General features: G+C 46.5%; 9 non-coding genes across 9 annotated transcripts; 1 reads left to right on the top strand and 8 right to left on the bottom strand.

Moving 5' to 3' along the window:
- The first annotated feature begins 2,008 nt into the window (after positions 1-2,008).
- LOC138233690 (U4 spliceosomal RNA) lies at positions 2,009-2,150 on the top strand. The gene has a single exon (XR_011187619.1). It is a non-coding gene; the product is annotated as a U4 spliceosomal RNA (small nuclear RNA).
- A 1,908-nt stretch (positions 2,151-4,058) lies between these two features.
- Positions 4,059-4,222, bottom strand: LOC138233758 (U1 spliceosomal RNA). Its single transcript, XR_011187683.1, has one exon. It is a non-coding gene; the product is annotated as a U1 spliceosomal RNA (small nuclear RNA).
- Positions 4,223-7,545: 3,323 nt separating this feature from the next.
- Positions 7,546-7,618, bottom strand: trnar-ucg (transfer RNA arginine (anticodon UCG)). Its single transcript has one exon. It is a non-coding gene; the product is annotated as a tRNA-Arg (tRNA).
- Positions 7,619-11,942: 4,324 nt separating this feature from the next.
- Positions 11,943-12,024, bottom strand: trnas-aga (transfer RNA serine (anticodon AGA)). The gene has a single exon. It is a non-coding gene; the product is annotated as a tRNA-Ser (tRNA).
- A 2,842-nt stretch (positions 12,025-14,866) lies between these two features.
- trnas-gcu (transfer RNA serine (anticodon GCU)) lies at positions 14,867-14,948 on the bottom strand. Its single transcript has one exon. It is a non-coding gene; the product is annotated as a tRNA-Ser (tRNA).
- A 4,826-nt stretch (positions 14,949-19,774) lies between these two features.
- Positions 19,775-19,891, bottom strand: LOC138233728 (U5 spliceosomal RNA). Its single transcript, XR_011187657.1, has one exon. It is a non-coding gene; the product is annotated as a U5 spliceosomal RNA (small nuclear RNA).
- A 1,141-nt stretch (positions 19,892-21,032) lies between these two features.
- LOC138233707 (U5 spliceosomal RNA) lies at positions 21,033-21,149 on the bottom strand. Its single transcript, XR_011187636.1, has one exon. It is a non-coding gene; the product is annotated as a U5 spliceosomal RNA (small nuclear RNA).
- A 391-nt stretch (positions 21,150-21,540) lies between these two features.
- Positions 21,541-21,657, bottom strand: LOC138233721 (U5 spliceosomal RNA). The gene has a single exon (XR_011187650.1). It is a non-coding gene; the product is annotated as a U5 spliceosomal RNA (small nuclear RNA).
- Positions 21,658-22,048: 391 nt separating this feature from the next.
- On the bottom strand, positions 22,049-22,165 carry LOC138233697 (U5 spliceosomal RNA). Its single transcript, XR_011187626.1, has one exon. It is a non-coding gene; the product is annotated as a U5 spliceosomal RNA (small nuclear RNA).
- Positions 22,166-22,462: the final 297 nt, after the last annotated feature.

Raw genomic sequence — 22,462 nt, 5'->3', positions numbered from 1 at the left:
TGTGAAAGGTAAACTCTTGAGCAAACTCTGAACCAGCTCTAAGGAAACTAATCCGATTAGACGTTACTTTGACTCATCTTTTTACGCTCAGTGCTGGATTACTCAAACTCCAGCTAGGGTTAGGGTTAGCATTCCCACGCTACTTAGACACTTTGTTTACGCTCAGTGCTGGATTTTGGGAACTTCAGGACGAGTGGGAATTTTCTCCTATCTGTCCATTCTGTTTTGTTTTGGAGAGTCTTGGCTGCCTATGTTGTACAGTGCAGCGTGAAGGAAACATTTTCCAAAACTGTGTCGGCTCAAAAGTTGTAAGAAAACCTCTCCAGCTGCTTTAACTCTCTTCATTTTTGTCATTTAATGTGACACTCGATGTATAACTGGAGCCTCACATATGCAAATGGTGAGGCTCCAGTTCGATACCCAGTTCAACACCACTTTACAGTAAATGACAAAAGCATGGCAGACTGTGCCGGACCGGCAGATAACTCTTGTCTGTCGGCACTATGTGGCAGCGTTGCACGACAACTCATCTCACCACGGAAAGGAACCTAACAGCTTTGGTAAAAGAGGAGGAAAGGACCTGGCCCGTACGAGGCTCAAACCCACGACCGTGGCGTTATTAGCACCACGATCTAACCAACTGAGCTAACCGGCCTCACAACAGTGGCCCTCTCTGTGCTGCAAAAAATCGAACTCAGGGAATTTCTTTTGTCCTCCTTTGAATAGAAAGCCGTGTAATTCAGTGTACGGGCTTTCTCGTGCAGTTTCATGGTTCTTGTAACCCAAATCCTACACTGGCCTGAAGTGCCCCCCCATTTCACAGCATTTTTCAGCTGATTTAAAATGTACCTAAAGGAGAAGCATTATTGAAGACCATCAATTACCAAGAGCTTTTGTCAAAGGTTTTGGTGGTCATTTTTAATGACCACAGTGCGCTGTGACCTCGGTTTTACATCTCATCCAAAAGACAGCACCCTTTTACAACACAGCTTCTCCGTCACTATATTGGGACATTGGGACCCGCACAGACCTCAGGGTGAGCACCCCCCCACTGGCACCATTAACACCGCTTCCAGCTGGAAGCTTTGTTTTTCCCTGTAGCTCACCCTCATCCAGGTACTGACCTGGCTAACACCTGCTTAGCTTCAGTGGGTTTTCAGTTGCAAGTTGCAAGGGGATGCAAGTGATGGAGCCGCTCGCTGCAATAGCCACTGCATTGGCCGGGAATCGAACCCCAGCCTCCCGCATAGCGGGCGAGAATTCTACCACTGAACCACCAATGCCCAATGCCAGTACCTTCAAAAAAGACGCTTTTTTGGTGCTCTGTTCAAAAAGCATCGACATCTGCTTCCAGCTGCAAAATGCCATCCCCGGAAGCTGAAGAATTTATTTATTTAGACACCGCTCAGAATCCCCTGTAAGATTATCCCTCAATTCCGTTGTGCAGTGCTTTACCTCGTTCAAAAGGCATCTCTTTCCTAGTCACATTCCAAGGCTCATCGAACCCGTGCTGTTTCCTCCAGCGGTATAGTATTGCAGTAAGACAGCACGATGCCTGCAAGACTATGTCACGCTAAACGCCACAGATAGTGTTTGTCCGTTCGTGTCAGTCCTGCAGCCATGGGAAGTGGGACACAAACATGCTGCAATGCTTTCAGGACGTTAGGATTTGTTTATGCAACATCCGAGAAGAGTACTTGTGGCTTGAATGTGAACTGTACGTGCCCGCCCCCTTTCCTCTGCAGTGCATGAGTTCCTCCTGGCATGCCCTTCGTCATTGTTCTGTCATCTTGTATTTAAAGGGTTGTATTTCTGCTGCTGAAAATAAGCAACGGTTTTCTCACAACGCCCTTTGTTCCTGACGGAGCCCTTGTCTGTCATGAAATTCTTCAAAACCTCAAGCTAGAAGAAGAAGAAGACGACAAATATGAAGCATTATAGCAACGACATGCCATGAGACGATCGATAACGATTTCCATAGGATCCCCGCGGTTGCCTGGCAACCGTCAGCTTTGCGCATTGGCAGTATCATAGCCTGTGAGGTTTAGCCGAGGCGCGATTTTTGCTAGTTGAAAACTTTTCCCAATACCCCGCTTCCGCCGGTTTGCAATACAATCGGCGAAATCAATTTTTGACAGTCTCGTCAGAGACTGAGCAAGGTGTTTAAAGACAGATTTTGTCATAGTGACATAATGGTAGAAAGAAACGAGCTTCCCAGTGGGCAAAAGCCGTATAATATACGTCTATTAAACGCATACCTTAGACATCTAAATGTGGTCTGCAATTCATCTAGAATGAAATTCTAATATACGTCTACTGTTATACGTCAATTATACGTCTATGATTAGATGTTCATTATACGTAAATGGTTGGAGTTCTATTATACGGATAAATTCAGAGGACTATTATACATATATGGTAGGTGTTACAGATAACTTTAGAGGACTATTATACGTATATGGGTAGAGGTCTATTATACATCAAAGATAGGTTTTACAGGTGTAGAAACTAGTAAATCAAGCCAATGATTAGGTTTAGAAATTTATTCTGAAAATACACATTCACACCTGAAACATATGTATTTCAAATTATACATTGTATACAATCAATCAACAATCAACATATGGGCAATAATCATAAAAAACACAACTAGTCTTAAACTTCAGCTTCAAATTCTGGTAACATGGCAATATACAGTATAGTAACGACAAACACAAACTAATTACATTAACACACTAACTCAAAACCACATTTTGATTCAAATATACATTTTAAAATGTACAACTTCTATATTTCCAAGAAAAAAAAATATTACAATGGAAGTTAAGACGATTTTTGTCCACTATTTGCAAACCCTGTCTAATTGTCCTAACAGTTAGAACCAAAAACCTATTATTTTCAGTGTCCAGATCTCCTGGCCCCCTGCCTTGCATATGCATTCTTCAAGTAACACATGGCGTGCTCCTTTATTTCTTTTTCTGTTGATGTAGGGTGGGACTTCAGCACCGCAGCTAGGAGAAAATTATATAATATTACTTCCCAAATAAATGATGATTAATATCTTCTTTAGTATAATCTAAAAAATGAATGGTTTACTGAGCTCAAAGCTGAAATAAATGTATAAAATTTGGCTTGCATCATAGCAGTTGAGCAATAAAGTCTGTCCTAATTAAAGAGTACCCAAAGTTTGAAAGTACAACATAGAATAAGAAAAGAGAAACGGCAAAACGATTTTGTGTCATCTTCCCCATTCACACTATTTTTATGTGCCATTTTTTGCTTATTCACGTACTATTTTAATCAAAATAATATTAAGAAAGATCTGTATGTATTCAGATAGTATTATTATTGTTCATACTTGCTCGTCAAAAGAGGATTGCTGAGATATTTGCGGATATACTTCTACGTTTGAAAAACGTGACCAACGAATACTAGCAATGCATTGTGGTATATAACCGGAAAATATGCTGGGTTGAATATTTTCTCAATGTATGCGTTTATTAATGTTGTCGATATTATGGTTGAAATTTAACATTGATAATACATTGCGGCTATGTGCCCCCTGCTATGAGGTATGCTATGTGCCCCCTGCTATCCTCTAAATCTGCAAATGAAGATGAGTCGATAAACCACTCGTTTTTCGTATAACTAGACATATATTCATTTGTTACCGATTTCATTCATTGAGCACGGATACAATAGAGGTACAGCCATTCACTGTTTGACATGTCTGCACTGGTACAGAACCGAGCAATCAGAAAACGGGTGAAACTGTCTTTAGACTCAGCATACAGTACCGAGGCCCCCCATGACCAAATAAAGGCTAACCTCGATAATCAGCCTAAAGAACGCAGACTACAGCAAAACGACTGACTTTGAAAAGGGAATGAACGTCCAGAAAGAGTAGTGGAACTAGCTTGAGATGCTTCTCCGGACCCCTAACTAAAAGCCAGCGAGAACCAGCAGCGGCGTCCACTCCTGTCGAACCGGGATCCTTCCGCAGCCACGCAGCTCGTGGTGTCCTAACCCTCCCGTATCTGATTTTGGACCAAGCACATCAGGGGAGAGCGCGAACGCAGTCCCCCACTACCAGAAATTATGCAGTCGAGATTCCCACATTTGGGGAATTCGCAGGGGTCAGCACAGCCGGAGTGCAATGGCCAAGCCTCGCCCTGGGTGAACCTCCTTCTTGATCAAGGTATCTCCCCTGCCAGGTAAGTATGAGTTAAACAGGCCCCTGCAAGCGGCCCGCACCCACAGCACAAATCGCGCAGTCTAGGCCACCTCCTCGCCCCGCACGCCACCGCCTCCTGCTGGGCCCACTCTTTCACACACTCACACGCCACACTAACACTCAAAAGTGTGGGCAAAACGAGAAAACGAGCGCGCCGTTTCCTACACATCTGCAGTCGCCGTTGCGCATTCGCAGCATGTCCCGGGATGCAATTCGGCCTCATTTGCATAACTCCAGACCGGCAGATCGCCACGCAAGCTCGCGACGTGCGCCTGCCACACACCGAACAAACCTTTTCAGCAATTTCCAAAAAACGGGCCTGCTCGCCTGCCCACAAGGCTCCGTCTCTTACCTGCTCTCCAGAGCCTGCTGCCTTCTGTGCTTTTCTCTCGGCACCGCTGCAGTGCACACAACTCCTGCAGCGGGAGGGGGGGAGAAAGTTCCCGCGCTCCGCCGCAGGGAAGGCTCGCTCCGTGCGCACACGTCCTTTCGATGCCAGTCCAACAAGTGCTCCGCATTAGCTGCGTCGGGGCTCCGGCGTGTCGCACCTCACCTCACCTCGCACTGCCCCCTCCTTGAATGTCTGCCGCTGGGCATGCCCCGCTCTCCTCCGCCTTATCTTATCGCGTGTGAGCACCGACAATGGCCACAATGCCGGGGAATGGCACCTGTAAAGTGTTAATTGGGGCACAGGAACAGCCCGTCTCGTCTCGGGGGGGCCGCCTTCAGAGACAATACAGCAAACACAGCGGGGCGGGGGAAGAAGACGACACCACACATGCGGGTACATTCAGCTCCGGCGGGATCGAGACATTTGTCGGTCTTTTCAAGTGCCGAGAGCCGAGCAATCCTTCACTTGTATCGTTTCTCCCCGGTGACTAGATCTGGCCCTGCGACTCTCGACTGGGCTCACCCCCGGGGCAGCCCAGCAGGTGTGAGCCTGGCCGGCACCCGGATGGGAGATTCCACCCCGGAAAAGCTCCGGTTGCTGCTGCTCCTGCAAGAGGTGTGACTGGGACCAGTAGGGAGCGCTCACCCTGCGGGCTGTGTGGCTCTCTTACGCCCCAGCCTCCTGATGGCAACACTCTGCTGCACAAACAGGCGCCGTCCTTCGGGATAATTGAAAAGTTCGGGTCATAGCCGATGCAGTGCGTGCTAATTAGAACAGCAACGCTGAGCTCTCAGCACCGTACTGAGCCCAGGTGTTTTTCTAAAGCTGTCAGGTGCAGTTCATTTACAGTACGCCCCGTGTCTCAACGGTAGGACGGAGTCAAATACTGCCTCGACACGCAACAGCATTATAATAAACCGCAGGACTTGAGGGCTGTTCTCTTTCAATGTTCCAAGGCATTCGTAAGAGCGTAGGTCAAGGGCCATTCGTGCATCTCCTGTAACTCGAGTAAAAATGCTATTCAAAGTGCAGTGACTGAAATCGTCGTCCACATGTCTCCGTTGTTGATTTTTTTCTGTCTAAGAAAGTTCTATTTTCATGTCCGAACGGGGAGACTTTATCATTCCAACTTGAAGCCACCCTTAAGTACTCTGAGGTGTGTGTCTGCTTACACGTATGGCGTAAAAGGTTTCTTAAACGGAGAGCGAACTTGAAAAAAGTTGCCGCCGCCTCGCACTCCCTGTTCGATTGTAGCAAGAAGCCAACAGCTGGCGTATTTACTGTAATCGTGGCCGAGTGGTTAAGGCAACAAACTTGAAATCTGTTTGGGTCTCCCTGCGCAGGTTCAAATCCTGCCGACTACGGTGTCCTTTGCATTTGCTCTCGTGCGTGCATGAAAAAGGACCAGCGCTGTTTTGTTTTCGCTGGGACCTTTAACACTCTAAATCGCCTAGACCCACTGCCTTGGAAATCGATTGTTCAGCACCCACGAGTGACGCTTTGCAGCTGGACGCAGATAACGATGCTTTTCTGCAACGAGCTTTCCAGCTGAATTTTCTCGGCAGCTCCATACTGAACCTGTTCTCCATTGCAACATAGCGGAGGCTCGTCACGTCTATAGCAAGGCTGTGTAGGACCGCATACGCCACAGTGACTTGTACACAGACCACATGAAAGGCAAGCAAAATACACTTTTAAAATTCCAAAGACTCACAAGGTCAGAGGAACAGCGATGACCTGAACAGATCTGTTACAGAAGTCTAGGTTGACCTTTTTAGAGCTGTAATTGCATTTTTGTTTAATAGAAGATCAAATCTACTCGCATGTACCAGCACCTTACAGTTTATTGATGTTAATTCTATTTAAGTAATAAGATTGCTAACGATGTTGGACTTTAGCCAGTGTTTTTAAGAACAAATTGCTTACTCTTCTGTAAGGAATACGCAGTACGTGCCTTTGTCAGTCATTGCTCACCATACCTGTAACTTTCTTATCTAACTCACTTCCTCAAATGGTGAAGGTCCACAAACATAAATGAAAAAAAAACCCTTGTTGTAGATGAGGTGCACAAAAAAGCAGCCCCTGATAGTGTATAACACATTTATACTATTGCAGAGACACATGTAACATATATATATACTGTATATATATATGAAACAGAAATACAAACAGAAACAGGAATCGCTTACTCACCTGGAGAATCTCTGTAGGAATATCTAGCATTTATCAATGGAAATAAAAGCTGCTTTAATACAGTGCATGTTCAAACTCAAAACCTCAGCTGCTGTTCTTGTTTGTTTTGGGACAAATTGCAACTGAGCATCGCATGAGCCGGTACGTACCCTTATCTGTTAGGGAATTTCAAGGGAGGAGTTAGATCAGAATGGGTAGGCTGCAAAACAACAAGTAAAGATTTATTCCAAGATGAAACGTTGTGGCGGTTTTCTTATCTTTTCAGCATGGACTAAACTTTTACGTGTTCCTTATATGCTATATATGTATATATTAGAACCAATGTCGTTCTTAAAAACTAACATGAAATTGTCAGGGACATTCAGCTATATACAAAGACGAGACAGACAAAGTAATAATTCTATATTAACGTGGCCTACATATTGACGCAATGATCGAACTAACTGACATGTTCTGATTCAGATCCCCTGCAGTTCATGCCAATTAGAACAATAGCAATGCTGAGTCCTCCCCACCCTACTGAGCACAAATTCAGCTGCTCTCCAGTTCTGTTCTGCATGTTTTTTCATTGCAATTGAGCTCGGAGCTGGAGATGATCTCCATACAGTTCTGTGTTAACTAGCCCGCACTTGCGTGCTAATTTACGGGTTGTGGCAAATGCTTTTCTATAGTTCATATACATGACGGCAACCTGTTACCGAGGAACCTGAGAGGTTTAAAAGCCTCACGAGCCAGGAAGGACTCGAACCTACAATCTTCTGATGCGAAGTCAGACGCGTTATCCATTACGCCACTGGCCCATAGAACATGCGCTTACACTCCACCACAGAGAGCTCTACACTGCTACCAGTAGTACACTTCCCCATCTAAATTTTCACAGCAAGAAACTTGTGTTTCCTACTATTTTTATCAGGTTTAAAATATCATCTCCTTAAAACAGAAAAAGTGTTGATGTGTCGTGCTGAAATTCCGATTGATTTTGAATTCAAAGAAAAAAGGTTTTCTTCCAAAACACCGTGAAATTCTAACATCTTGCAGACAATAGGTGTATTCCATGTTGAAAAGAGAAGAAAGAAAACCATGGAACCTTTTACAGGTGTGAGGCTTCTTCAGGTGTGAGAAGACCTCATGGCCGAAACGTTGTGTTTCCTTTCTTCTCTTTTCAGCATGCAATAAACCTATTACTTGTTCCTTTGCAGCCGAGGCATGGTGACGTAGCTACCCAGCTGAACATCTTGCAGACTCTACAGTACTTCTCTCCTGTAGAAGTAAAGCAGGGCTTGCTGGGTGAGCTTTTGCTCCGGTAAATTAGGTCACGTGTCATGTTAAATCACTTCTTCTAAACACAACATTTGCTGGTGCTAGCTTTCCCCATGAAAAGAGACATTTCCCTTACAGTACATGACATATCGTTTTTTTTTTCTATCAATAAGTATAGAAATAAAACAAAAGAAAAAATGTTGTCGCCAAAGAATGCAGCTCTGTCGCCTTGGGGAGGTGTCAAGGGCATTGAGCTCCATGAGAAGTGTCAAATAAATGCCATTTCTCATCATTTCTCTTGGCGTCAGTTCTGCTATTAAATGGGAAAGAGACAACGGGCTCAGAGATTATGTTAAGTGCACACCGAGCGCAGATGTGTCCAAGTGTCTGTAAAAGTGCGGTGCTCCCTAGTGGCTTAAAGTGCCTGCCTAGTAAGCAGGCGATCCTGGGTCTGAATACCAGCTGTGCCTCTCTCCGTGTCTTGTTGTGCCAAATGTATCATTTCAGACAAACATGTACAGCTTTGTTCAGTTTAATGCAAGAATGCATTTCCTTTCTGGAATAACTTGTTTCTGAAGAAATCCATACATTTTGTGAAAGATGAAATCAATTTCTTGGTTGTCAGTGAAAAAATATTGCTGGCTACAAGAAGCGCAAACGATTGTTTTCTTTGACCATAAACCTGCAAATGTAGGGAGCACAAGCGGCCGTCAGTCTCTGTGGAGCAATCGGTTAGTGCATTTGGCTGTTAACTGAAAGGTTGGTGGTTCAAGCCCCTCTGGTATGGGTGTCTCAGTTTTTCCAATGTAAACATCATCACCATCGCTAAAGAAGATGGCGCAGAAGGCTCCACAGCCAAAACGTTGTGCTTCTTTTTTTCTCTTTTCAGCATGGAGTAAACCTTTGCTTTATCCTTTGCAGCCTAAGCATGCTGATGCAGCTACCTTTCTCTTAACGCGCCTCAATCATTATTCACCAAAAAGATCAGCAGAATAAGTCGCCTTTGTGGTGATGTCACTCCTCTGCTTCACAAATGTCCTTAGTGACGGGCCATTTCTTTCTGCCATTTTTTTTCCGGAGCGGTTATTGATTGCTCCATCATTTCCCTCTTACTTTCCATCACTAGATTGAAAAAAAAAACAGAAACAGGCTGACAGGACGACAATCAAATTGCAAAAACTCATCAAAGCACTCGATAGAGTATTGGAATCCACAAGTAGCTACGAGCAACTTTGTCTTGGCTTGCATGAATGTCGGAAAATGTCAAAAAGAAAAAGATGGTGGCTTTTTCATATTCGTTCTTTTATTTTTAGCTCGTTGGCTCTTCTGTCCATTGTCCTCCTGCCTGGCTCTTGACCTGTGACTGTTTGAACGCACACAGTAGACTTTCATGCGGGGGATTTGTCCTGAGCCTCTGTGAAAGACCCACCCACCCCCATAAATAACTGCTCTAGAAACACATGAATGCAAAACTAAACCACAGCTTAAAGAGGAGCTTGTCATGACCGCCAGGCAGTTAAGACCAACTCTTAAGCGATCTAATCAGCACCAGCAGTGGGTGATTATTAACAAACCCTGCCGCACGAGTTAACCCACCTGCACACACTCCACCGTGCGGTACACAGTGCTATTTTTACCATCTTTACCTGCTTCCCGCTGCTCGGTATTGAGTCTATGCCTTGAGAGCTCTACCTGGCGTTTTTTCCATTACCTCGTTTATTCTGGATATTGGACTCCCCTTCTGCCTTTTTGACTTTGGACCTCGCCTCTCACCTCGGACTGTTTGCCACCAGTGTTCTCCCTGGATTACGACTTACCTTACGCCTCTTGACCACGAAACAAAGCAAAGCAGAGCAAAACAAAACGGAAAAACGAAAACCCTCACATCCCGCACTTGCATATAACGCCGTTACGTGCCCAAGCGGTATTGTACGTCATCCTAGCACTGCACCCCGGGGCGTACGGTATATGGGAACGAGCACACGCCACGAATCGTCTCGAATCACTCCCTACAGCTGTAAGGTGCCTTGAAGCGTGCACCCCCAACTTTCTTCTTTGCCCATCTGTGAAAGGTAAACTCTTGAGCAAACTCTGAACCAGCTCTAAGGAAACTAACCCAATTTAGACGTTACTTTGACTCATCTTTTTACGCTCAGTGCTGGATTGCTCAAACTCCAGCTAGGGTTAGGGTTAGCATTCCCACGCTACTTAGACACTTTGTTTACGCTCAGTGCTGGATTATGGGAACTTCAGGACGAGTGGGTATTTTCTCCTATCTGTCAATTCTGTTTTGTTTTGGAGACTCTTGGCTGCCTATGTTGTACAGTGCAGCGTGAAGGAAACATTTTCCAAAACTGTGTCAGCTCAAAAGTTGTAAGAAAACCTCTCCAGCTACTTTAACTCTCTTCATTTTTGTCATTTAATGTGACACTCGATGTATAACTGTATAACATCAGTTATTCTGTGCGATTGATTCTCATTTTATTCTAAACTCGCCCGCCCAGGGACGCCATTAAATGTAGAGGTTTGATGGGTTTACTGAGACAATTATTAATTGTAGCAATAAACACGAGGTTGTTCGTTGGGGCTTTTAGAAAATCAATTGTCAGATCAACTAACAACGCACACACATATGCAAATGGTGAGACTCCAGTTCGACACCCAGTTCGACACCACTTTACAGTATCTGACAAAAGGATGGCAGACTGTGCCAGACCGGCAGATAACTTCCGCTTATTTTTACCATATTAAACATTGGAAATCCAACCACCTGCATTTGTGACACTTGATTTTGGCTCCACCTACAGTAAGACACTCTTAAATCTTCAAACACTTTTCTCTTCTCCCGCAACACTCTTGTCTGTCGGCACTATGTGGCAGCGTTGCATGACAACCCCTCTCACCACGGAAAGGAACCTAACAGCTTTGGTAAGAGAGGAGAAAAGGACCTGGCCCGTACGGGGCTCAAACCCGTGACCTTGGTGTTATTAGCATCACGCTCTAACCAACTGAGCTAACTGGCCTCACGACAGTGCTCCTCTCTGTGCTGCAAAAAATCGAACTCAGGGAATTTCTTTTTTCCTCCTTTGAATAGAAAGCCGTGTAATTCAGTGTACGGGCTTTCTCGTGCAGTTTCATGGTTCTTGTAACCCAAATCCTACACTGGCCTGAAGTGCCCCCCCATTTCACAGCATTTTTCAGCTGATTTAAAATGTACCTAAAGGAGAAGCATTATTGAAGACCATCAATTACCAAGAGCTTTTGTCAAAGGTTTTGGTGGTCATTTTGAATGACCACAGAGCGCTGTGACCTCGGTTTTACATCTCAACCAAAAGACAGCGCCCTTTTACAACACAGCATCTCCGTCACTATACTGGGGCATTGGGACCGGCACAGACCTCAGGGTGAGCGCCCCCCCGCCGGCACCATTAACACCGCTTGCAGCTGGAAGCTTTGTTTTTCCCTGTAGCTCACCCTCATCCGGGTACTGACCTGGCTCACACCTGCTTAGCTTCAGTGGGTTTTCAGTTGCGAGTTGCAAGGGAATGCAAGTGATGGAGCCGCTCCCTGCAAAAGCCACTGCATTGGCCGGGAATCGAACCCAAGCCTCCCACATGGCAGGCGAGAATTCTACCACTGAACCACCAATGCTCAGTGCCTGGACCTTCAAAAAAGACGCTTTTTTGGTGCTCTGTGGAAAACGCGTCGACATCTGCTTCCAGCTGCAAAATGCCATTCGCGGACGCTGAAGAACTTATTTCCAAGGCAGTGGGTACAAGCGATTGGGCGTTTTAAAACCACCAGGAACAGCAAAGAGGCGCGCTTCTTTGCTTGCGCCGAAACACACCGACTGGAGGCAGACAACGTAGTCGGCAGGATTCGAACCTGCGCGGGGAGACCCCAATGGATTTCTAGTCCATCGCCTTAACTACTCGGCCACGACTACAGCAAGCCCCACCGCCGCTGCGTTCTTGCTACAATCTTACCTGGATCGCGAGGCGCCGGCGAAAGCCTATTTCAAAGTCGTTCTCCGTTTCAAAAAAACATTTCCAAAATACAAGCCTTGCAGACAGACACGCCTCAGAGGACTTAAGGGTGGCTTCATGTCGGAATGATAAAGTCTCCCCGTCCGGACATGAAAATACCACTTTGTTACACAAAAAAAGAATCAACAACAGAGAAATGCCCACAAGCATTTGAAAAGCCGCACCACGTCGCACTTGAAATAGCTCTTACATTAGTGGTAGACGCAGGAATCGCCTTTTTATTTACGCTCTTACCAACGCGATGGAAAGCAAAACAAAGCAAAGCAGAGCAAAACAAAACGAACAAACGAAAACCCTGCATATAACGCCGTTACGTGCCCAAGCGGTATTGTACGTCATCCTAGTACTGCACCCCGGTGCATACGGTATATGGGAACCAGCACACGCCACGAATCGTCTCGAATCACACCCTACAGCTGTAAGGCGCCTTGAAGCTTGCACCCCCAACATTCTTCTTTGCGCATCTGTGAAAGGTAAACTCTTGAGCAAACTCTGAACCAGCTCTAAGGAAACTAATCCGATTAGACGTTACTTTGACTCATCTTTTTACGCTCAGTGCTGGATTGCTCAAACTCCAGCTAGGGTTAGGGTTAGCATTCCCACGCTACTTAGACACTTTGTTTACGCTCAGTGCTGGATTTTGGGAACTTCAGGACGAATGGGAATTTTCTCCTATCTGTCAATTCTGTTTTGTTTTGGGGACTCTTGGCTGCCTATGTTGTACAGTGCAGCGTGAAGGAAACATTTTCCAAAACTGTGTCAGCTCAAAAGTTGTAAGAAAACCTCTCCAGCTGCTTTAACTCTCTTCATTTTTGTCATTTAATGTGACACTCGATATATAACTGGAGCCTCACATATGCAAATGGTGAGGCTCCAGTTCGACACCCAGTTCGACACCACTTTACAGTATATGACAAAAGCATGGCAGACTGTGCCGGACCGGCAGATAACTTCCGCTTATTTTTACCATATTAAACATTGGAAATCCTCCCACTTGCATTTGTGACACTTGATTTTGGCTCCACCTAAGACACTCTTAAATCTTCAAACACTTTTCTCTTCTCCCGCAACACACTTGTCTGTCGGCACTATGTGGCAGCGTTGCATGACAACCCCTCTCACCACGGAAAGGAACCTAACAGCTTTGGTAAGAGAGTAGAATTACCTGAAGAACTGCTTTCCATGGAAGCAGGACCAAGCGATGTAGCATTTTTATAGTACCAGGAAAGGAGAAACTGCACTTCGCCTTTGCCGCACAGGCACAAGGCAACGTGCGGCAGACGCCATAGTCGGCAGGATTCGAACCTGAGCGGGGAGTCCCCAATGGATTTCAAGTCTATCGCCTTAACTACTCGGCCACAACTACAGCGAGCTCGCCGCCGCCGCATTCCTCCTATAATCTAACACGGAGTGCGAGGTGGCTGCAGAAACTTTTTTTAAGTCGCTCTCCGTTAAAAAAAAAAAACCTTTCACAAGATACATGCCGGCAGACAGACACGCCTCAGAGGGTTTAAGGCTGGCTTCACGTTCAAATGATAAAGTCTCCCCGTCCTGATGTCAAAATGCAACTTTGGCAGACAGAAAAAACATCAACAAACCAAAAATGTGGACAAGGATTTTACAAGCTGCACCACACTGCACTTTCAAAAGCATTTACATTCGTGTTAGACGGAGGAATTGTCTTTGTTTTGTGCGTTTACGAACGCCATGGAAAACGAAACAAAACAAAAGCCCTCAGCTCCTGCACGTGATTATAATGCCGTTACGTGTTGAAGCAGGAATTTACGTCATCCTACCACTGCAACACGGGGAATAGAGGGAAATGAAAACACGCTACGAATCGTCTCAATCACTCCCTAGAGTCGTAAGGCACATTGAAGGGTGCACCCCCATCATTAATCGTTGGGCCTCTGTGAAAGGAAAGCTGTTGAGCAGTCTTTGAAACAGCTCGGATGAAACACTTGATTGCTTCCATGTGCATCTGGAGCCCACTTCTTATTTTCACTTCACGCCGCCCCAAACCATTTCTAAAACAGGAGATTCGCGTTTGGGAATGCGCCCTGCCCTACAAATAAAACAGGTCTACGGGTCTGAAACCTGCTCCACGGAAAACAGTTCTGTTGCGCTTTTGATCAAAGGGAGATTCTCTGTTCTTACTTTTTGATGACATAACACCCAAAGGGGCCTCTTTGGAGCTGGATTCCAACCAGCATCCTAAAGTTTCTTGGCGGTATCCTTTACAGTCCTCTGTTCGGTCGACAAGGAACAGAAGGGGGCAGCTTTCCTCACACATACAGTGCAATGTACTGTAGTGTTCCCCTTCATTGAATTCGCAGTTCTGCATCAGACCTCTAACTCGTTTCCTTAGCTTGGATTTAAGCCACGAAGCAGGCTTCTACTGTATAAACGTCTAGAGGAATCACAAACTATTTGAGAGGCCATCATCCCAGGGGGAACTGACAAAGTCTATCCCTTTGATCTATCCCTAAACACCTAGCGCAGTCTCTCGAGAGACTGTCAAAAATCGCTTTCTCCGTTTGTGCTGCAAGTAAGTGAAAACGCAGTCTCAAACCAGAGCCACTTGGCAGCAGCGGCACGTAAATACTGTTACTGCCACTGCTCGATACCGACGTTAGCCTACTATACCATGTTCAGCCACCGCTAGAAAATGCACGGCTCTAGTACTGGAGCAAACAAAAGGAGGGCCAACGTCGAACGGGCACACGTGTCAGACATAGAGAGCGACGAGAATGGGATTCGAACCCATGCGTGCAGAGCACAACGGATTAGCAGTCCATCGCCTTAACCACTCGGCCACCTCGTCGACGAAACTGGGCTGTCCAGACATGGGTTGGCGCGCTAAAGATGATCTTTTTCTTTTTTTTCCCTCGTACTCGAGGGTCCTTTTCCTGTTCCACATGCGATTTCAACATTTTCCTTGGGAGATGTCAAGCCAGCAAGCCACTGCTGTGGTTCAGTGGCCAGTGTGGAGTTCAGTGGCCCTGTTGTACACAGAAAGCACATTGAGCTCCTTGGACATGAAAAGTTCCAGATAAAAGCCATTTGTCATCCTTTCTCTTGGTGTCGATGTTGCTATTGTATGTAAAGGTGGCAACTTGCTCAGCGAGCAGGCGGAGCACACACCGAATGCAGATGTGTCTGAGTGGTGTGTCCAAGTGGCTGCAAAAGGACAACACTCCCAGGGCGCCGTGGCTTAGTTGGTTAAAGTGCTTGTCTCCTTAAACAGGAGATGCTGGGTCCGAATCCCAGTGGTGCCTTCTTCGTTCTGTCTTCTCGAACTGAACTGGTCCTTACAGACAACCGCCTACCGCTAGACTTAATTAAATGCAAGTATTCATTTCCTGTCTTTAACGCGACTTGTTTTTCTTAAAATGGATGCAACTTGCAAAACATGAAATACAAACCTCGCTAATCAGCGCTCGAGGCTGGCAAAAAAAAAAGAAGTCAGCAATGTTTTTTTCTTTAACCTTAAGCCTGCTAATGGAGAAGAACCTAGTCGCCATATCACATACATCCGTTTCAACGATAAGAAGGTAACAACTATCCTCACTCCAGAGTAAATCTCACGTTTAGGGCATATTTTTTTCCACTTTACCATGAGTCGGGCTCAGCTGCACAGAGGCGAGAGCAGAGCAATGAGGTCACGGGGACAGGGGAGTCACACGCTGGCGGTTTGAACACGCGGAAGATCACTGAGAGATCCACAGTATGTGGACCCTCCGTGCGCCATCATTCCACACTCCAGACTCTGAATCCTGCCATCCGAGTTAAGATCTCGGCGGAACCTGAGGCGCAGTTCTTTCTTAAAACGTAATCTGGTGAGCATTTCTAGAATCGTACTTGTATAGATGCAGCCTTTAATGTGTTGCTAGGTTAAAATTTATGACTTCTTGAACTTCAGTAGGCAACTGCCCTCTTGATTTCGGATTTAATTTCTTTATTACAGGGGCGCTTTTATGATGACAGAGTCATGTTCAGGTACTTTGCTTGATGGAGGAAGCTCATTTCGGACTCTGTGATCTGCTCACCTGGAAAGGTCTGCTGTACTACTACAAGAGAGAAGTAGAGTGTGGAGGAAGGGACAATTTTATGATGCTTTGGAAGGTAATGTTTTTTTTTCTTTGAAATCGAAATGAATCAGAATATCAGTGCAAAAGACAAACTTTTGGTTTGGTTTAAAGAGATATGGTTTTAAAACAGACAAAATGTAGAAAACAGGTGTTTCTCACTTTTGGAAAAGAATGGACCAGGGGTAATATTTTACTAGTTGCAGTGCTAAGCTCACTGGGTTACAGTCCTGTAGTGTCACACCAGGGCAAGTGGTGCAATGGATAATGTGTCTGACTATGGATTAGGAGTTTGGAGGTTCGACTCCTGCCTGGCGCTGGTTGTTTTTAAACACATCAGCCTACTCCCTAAGTGCCTGTCGTAAGAGGCGACTAAAAGGGTTGTGTCAGGAAGGGCATCTGACGTAAAACCATCTTGCCAAAACCATGGTTGCAAAGAACACAAACCACATACCGGATCGGCCGGGGCCCGGGTTAACAACGTCCGCCATTAGTGCTGTGTCCCAACAGGGTACTAATGGAAATTATGCTACTGTGGGGAAAACTGTAGAGTGGGGGCTACAGAAAAGAAACAAGGTGAAGGGGCCTGGAAGGAATGTTAAGTCAATGAGAGTGGGGAGTTGGAATGTTGGCACCATGACAGGGAGAGGGAGAGAATTGGTTGAAACTATGGCAAGGAGAAAAGTGGAGATCTTGTGTGTGCAAGTAACCAAGTGGAAAGGAAACAGCTCAAGACACCTAGGAGAGGGATACATGATTCTATATGCTGGAAAGAGTACCAAAATGAATGGAGTGGGTGTGATAGTGTGCAAAGACCTAGCAGACAAGATAGTGAGGGTGGTTAGACACTCAGACAGGATTATCAATGTACAGGTGGCTTTTGAGAGTGGGTTATGGAATATCATCTCTGTATATGCACCACAGGTAGGAAGACCACAGGAGGAAAAGGAGAGCTTTTTGGAAGATCTCGAAGAAGTGATTAGCAGAATCCCAGGAAATGAAATGGTGGTAATTGGAGGAGACTTCAATGCACATTTAGGAGAGAAATGCCCAGATTATCCAGATGAACATGGTCAGAGAGGGCTAGGAGAGAGAAATGAAGAAGGAGGAAGGCTACTAGAGACACTCCAAGCTCTTGAATTGTTTGCAGTGAACACAGGGTTCACGAAGAATTATGAGCAAAAGGTGACATACAGGAGTGGAGGCCATGATACCCAAATAGATTACATATTAGTGAGAAGAATTGATAGAGCGAAAGTCCAAGATGCTAAAGTCCTGCCCTATGAGGCTGTTACCAGACAACACAGGCTACTGGTGATGGACATCACAATATTGAAGGAGCGAAGAATAAGGCAGAGGAAACACCCAGCACGAACAAAAGTGTGGAAACTGAGAGAAAACAAAGTAGATTTCAACAGGCTGGTGAAAGAAATGAAAAACAACACAGAGGAAACAGAGGAGCCTTCAGTTGAAGAAGAGTGGACTGAGATGAGCCACATCCTAGAAGAGGCTGCTACCAGGGTTTGTGGAAAGACAAGAGGAGGCAGACCGAGGGAAAATGAAGAGTGGTGGTGGGATATGGAAGTTCAGGAAACACTGAAGGAAAAGAAAAAAGCATACAAGGCACTGAAAGATGGCACTGGAGAATTACAAGAATATAAGAGACTAAAGAAGGTAGCAAAAAGAAGTGTAGCAAGAGCAAAGGAAAGAGCCTGGAAAGAATGGAATGAGAAACTTGAAACAAAGGAAGGAGAGGACCAAATCTACAAGATTGCTAAACATAGAGCGAGACAGAAAAAAGATATTATCCGGGTGGCGGGACTCAAGGATGGAGAAGGCAGAGTCTTGATTAAAGAAGAACAGATCAAGCAAAGATGGCTGGAGTACTTCAAAAATCTGTTAAATGTAGAAAATGAGAGGGAGAACCTAGTGGAGGCAGACGTAGTGTGTGGACCAATCCAAGAAATTTCAGTAAAGGAAGTGACAGAAGCTATCAAAGAGATGAAAGTGGGCAAAGCAACTGGACCATCAGGAATAGCAGCAGAACACTTTAAGAACCTCGATGAAGAGGGGATTCAGTGGCTGACGAGATTGCTAAACAATATTGCAAAGGAAGAGAGAATTCCAGAAGAATGGACAAAAAGCAGTATGGTTACCATCTACAAGGAGAAAGGAGACCCAATGGAGTGTTAAAACTACAGAGGAATAAAACTTCTGGAACATGGATTGAAAATCCTGGAAAAAATTCTGGACAAGAGACTCAGGAAGATAATCAGGATCCACAACTCACAATTTGGATTCTCAGTGGGGAAAAGCACAACAGATGCCATTTTTGTGATGAGACAGTTACAGGAGAAGACACTAGAGAAAGGGAAAAAGCTGTATGTGGCCTTTCTGGACTTGGAGAAGGCATATGACCGTGTGCCCAGAGAGGTGGTGTATTGGTGCTTGAGGAAGAAAGGAGTACCAGAAAGCATGGTGAAGTTAGTTCAAGCAACCTATAGAGATGCAACTACGAAGATGATAACACAACAGGGAGAGACAAAAGAGTTTGAAATCACAGTTGGAGTACACCAAGGATCAGCACTAAGTTCTTTCCTTTTCATAAACATTATTGACACACTGACAGAGGAGGTAAGAACAGAAGTGCCTTGGGAACTCATCTTTGCTGATGATGTGGCACTGATGGCAGACTCAGAAGTAGAACTACGGGAGAAAGTGTTCAAATGGCAGAGGAGTCTGGAAAAGGGTGGACTGAAAATGAATGCACAAAAATCTGAAATAATGGTAATGGAGAGAAGAGGAGATACTATGACCAATGTTGAGGAGACAAATGGAGGAAAACTGAAACAAGTTGATGACTTTAAATACCTTGGATCAAAACTGGTAAAGGGAGGAGAAACACTGGAGGCAGTAAAACAAAGAGTGAAAGCTGGATGGAACAAGTGGAGAGAGATAACTGGAATAATCTGTGACAGGAAAATTCCCAGAAAGTTAAAGTGCAAAATGTACAAGACTGTGATTAGACCTGTACTACTATATGGAGCTGAATGCTTGGCAGTTGGAAAGAGGGAAGAGAACTTGATGAGAAGAACTGAAATGAGGATGTTGAGATGGATTCTGCAGATTTCAATGAAGGATAAGATCAGAAATGAAGAAATCCGTAGACAATGTAGGGTGGTGGATGTGGTTGAGAAGATGCGAGAGGCGAGGTTACGGTGGTATGGACATATCATGAGGAGGGACTTTGAGGAAGTAACAAAGAGGGTAATGGAATTTGAGGTGGAAGGTAACAATGGAAGAGGCAGGCCTAGAAAGAGATGGATAGATTGTGTGAGAAAAGATATGGAGGTATGTGAAGTGAGTGAGGAAGATGTGCTCGACAGAGACAAATGGAGAAGAGCAACCAAAGCAGCTGACCCCAGGACAGTCTGGGACTAAGGCTGTGAAAAAGAAGAAGAAGAAGAAGAAGAGCCTACTCCCTAAGTAGCCTGTGCTACTTACTGCATTGTAAGAGCGATTGTGAGCGGTTTTGTTTTCTCTCTTTGACCAGCCCAGCTGCGCCCCACCCGAAGGCAGGGAAGCACAAAAATTGTATGGAACTCATTCATGCTCCTCTCCATGGAAATCTTTAGTAAAAGGCAAAAGATTTGTACGAGATGAAGAGAAACCAGAGTGCGTGGCTGGACAGCTGCAGGAGCCCAGGCCGCCTTCAAGTCCTCTGCCCTGCCAGTCGTGGTTGTCAATGCACCTGGCCTTACAAACGAGCCAGTGGCTCTCAGCTTACCTGGCAGGGGAGATACCTTGATCAGCCTGTAGTTGGATTGTTTTCTTGTTTTGTGGAAGCAGTGTTTGTTTTGCAGTTTGAGATGGCAACCTTTGGATCCCGCAAGAATGCTGTACGTTTTGAGCTTTTGGATGACCTCTTCATGGATCGTATGCAGTTCAGCAGAAAAGTGTTACAGAAGGAACTTGGCTTTGAACCTCGGCACTTGGATTTCATCTTCGCTCTCCCAGGTCAGAAAGAATTTGAGGTTGTTTTTGCTACCTATTCTCTGTTTGAACAATGTGTGGATGTGTTTGAGGCAAAAAGAGGGAAAGTTCCTGCCCTTGAGAAGATCAACTTGCAGCCTCTGACACAGAGAGAGAGGAAAACGGTGCATGTTGTTATGTTCTCGGAAATGGCAAAGACGGAGGACATTCACACCTGGCTTAAGCAGTACTGCACCGTCCACCATGGAACTGAGGTTAGAGATGTTGACGGTATAAAAACAGGAGCAAGGAAATTCGAGGTTCGCTTGCTACCGGACAATGTAAATGGAGGCTTAAGGCACCTGCCCTCTACAATCCAGCTGGGCGCCTGCAATGGCTATGTTTTTTATGTGGGACAACCAAAGGTGTGTCGGCGCTGTGGTGCTGTGGGACACAGTGGGTGGGTGCTGTGCAGGAGCCCAGGCCGCCTTCAAGGCCTCTGCCCTGCCGGTCGTGGTTGGCAATACACCTGGCCTTACAAACGAGCCAGTGGGGCCCGTTCAGCTCCGGGCTCATCGCCTGCGGCTCACGGCTTGCGAGCGTGCCCAATCCGTGCGATAACTCGGAAAACACCCGGCCACACTGTGCCGGAAACGACGCACTCTGGGAAGCCGCTATGCAAAGCGAGGTCCCAAGATCCCCTGCGGCCGGACACTTCCCGCCCCCCAAAGAAAAGAGCGCCAATCAGACGGCCGGAGACCGAGGACTCGCGGAGCAGACTGCCACAATCGCCATAACAAGACCGATTGCGAGCGTTTTTGTTTTCTCTCTTTGACCAGCCAGGCTGCGCCCCACCCGAAGGCAGGGAAGCACAAAAATTGCATGGAACTCGTTCATGCTTCTCTCCACGGAAATCTTTAGTAAAAGGCGAAAGATTTGTACGAGATGAAGAGAAACCAGAGTGCGTGGCTGCACAGCTGCAGGAGCCCAGGCCACCTTCAAAGCCTCTGCCCTGCCGGTCGTGGTTGGCAATACACCTGGCCTTACAAACGAGCCAGTGGGGCCCGTTCAGCTCCGGGCTCATCGCCTGCGGCTCACGGCTTGCGAGCGTGCCGAATCCGTGCGATAACTCGGAAAACACCCGGTCACACTGTGCCGGAAACGACGCACTCTGGGAAGCCGCTATGCAAAGCGAGGTCCCAAGATCCCCTGCGGCCGGACACTTCCCGCCCTCCAAAGAAAAGAGCGCCAATCAGACGGCCGGAGACCGTGGACTCGCGGAGCAGACTGCCACAATCGCCATAACAAGACCGATTGCGGGCGTTTTTGTTTTCTCTCTTTGACCAGCCAGGCTGCGCCCCACCCAAAGGCAGGGAAGCACAAAAATTGCATGGAACGCATTCATGCTCCTCTCCACGGAAATCTTTAGTAAAAGGCGAAAGATTTGTACGAGATGAAGAGAAACCAGAGTGCGTGGCTGCACAGCTGCAGGAGCCCAGGCCGCCTTCAAAGCCTCTGCGCTGCCGGTCGTGGTTGGCAATGCACCTGGCCTTACAAACTAGCCAGTGGGGCCCGTTCAGCTCCGGGCTCATCGCCTGCGGCTCACGGCTTGCGAGCGTGACCAATCCGTGCGATAACTCGGAAAACACCCGGCCACACTGTGCCGGAAACGACGCACTCTGGGAAGCCGCTATGCAAAGCGAGGTCCCAAGATCCCCTGCAGCCGGACACTTCCCAACCCCCAAAAAAAAGAGCGCCAATCAGACGGCCGGAGACCGAGGACTCGCGGAGCAGACTGCCACAATCGCCATAACAAGACCGATTGCGAGCGTTTTTGTTTTCTCTCTTTGACCAGCCAGGCTGCGCCCCACCCAAAGGCAGGGAAGCACAAAAATTGCATGGAACTCATTCATGCTCCTCTCCACGGAAATCTTTAGTAAAAGGCGAAAGATTTGTACGAGATGAAGAGAAACCAGAGTGCGTGGCTGCACAGCTGCAGGAGCCCAGGCCGCCTTCAAGGCCTCTGCCCTGCCGGTCGTGGTTGGCAATACACCTGGCCTTACAAACGAGCCAGTGGGGCCCGTTCAGCTCCGGGCTCATCGCCTGCGGCTCACGGCTTGCGAGCGTGCCAAATCCGTGCGATAACTCGGAAAACACCCGGCCACACTGTGCCGGAAACGACGCACTCTGGGAAGCCGCTATGCAAAGCGAGGTCCCAAGATCCCCTGCGGCCGGACACTTCCCGCCCCCCAAAGAAAAGAGAGCCAATCAGACGGCC

This window comes from Lepisosteus oculatus, unplaced genomic scaffold, assembly GCF_040954835.1.
Source record: "Lepisosteus oculatus isolate fLepOcu1 unplaced genomic scaffold, fLepOcu1.hap2 HAP2_SCAFFOLD_70, whole genome shotgun sequence".
NCBI lineage: Eukaryota > Metazoa > Chordata > Actinopteri > Semionotiformes > Lepisosteidae > Lepisosteus > Lepisosteus oculatus.
This window is presented reverse-complemented; position numbering and strand designations above follow the sequence as displayed.